Source organism: Pterocles gutturalis, unplaced genomic scaffold, assembly GCF_000699245.1.
Source record: "Pterocles gutturalis isolate BGI_N339 unplaced genomic scaffold, ASM69924v1 scaffold37359, whole genome shotgun sequence".
NCBI lineage: Eukaryota > Metazoa > Chordata > Aves > Pterocliformes > Pteroclidae > Pterocles > Pterocles gutturalis.
In genome coordinates, this window is record NW_010137017.1 from 1 (window position 1) to 626 (window position 626).

A 626-nucleotide genomic window follows, 5' to 3' on the forward strand; every position below is an offset into this window, starting at 1 on the left:
GTGTGGTGATAGGGATGTCTCAGCTATGCCTTTTATAAATACCAGCAACTCCCCACTTCCCTGGGTGGGCTGGAAAAAGCTTGAAAAACCAACAGAGTCTTCCCTTTGGTCCCACGGGGCAGTGGGACCTCCTTTTGCTGTCTGTGCAGGGGACACACCTGAGGTAAGGAGCCCATCCCTTTACCTGGCGCAAAGGACAAGTTATCCACCTTCCCCTCCCAAACCTTCCCCTCCCAGCACAACAGCCACGCCGGCCCGTCTCGGGCTCTCCCCCGTGAGCCCTTGCCAAGTAGGGTGCTTATAAAACCAGGTACCTGTGCCCCAGCTCTGTGTTTTGCTGACAAACAACCTCTGCTGGCAAGAAGATAGCACGTCTGGGGACACGATTTTATGACGAGCCCAGGCAGCAGGGCGTACAGACACGCCGCAGGTATGTTTGCCTTTACACACAGGCAAACACACACCCACGCGGCGTATAAGCAAGGGACACGATGTCCTTGCTTTTATCACTGGGGTACATCCCTACCCACGGCTGGAGGGGGGAGAGAGGGCTCTATAGCCACAGCGCTACGCCAGGTGCTGGGAAATCCCACTGACAGGCCAGGGCAGCTTGTGGTGCTTCTGAA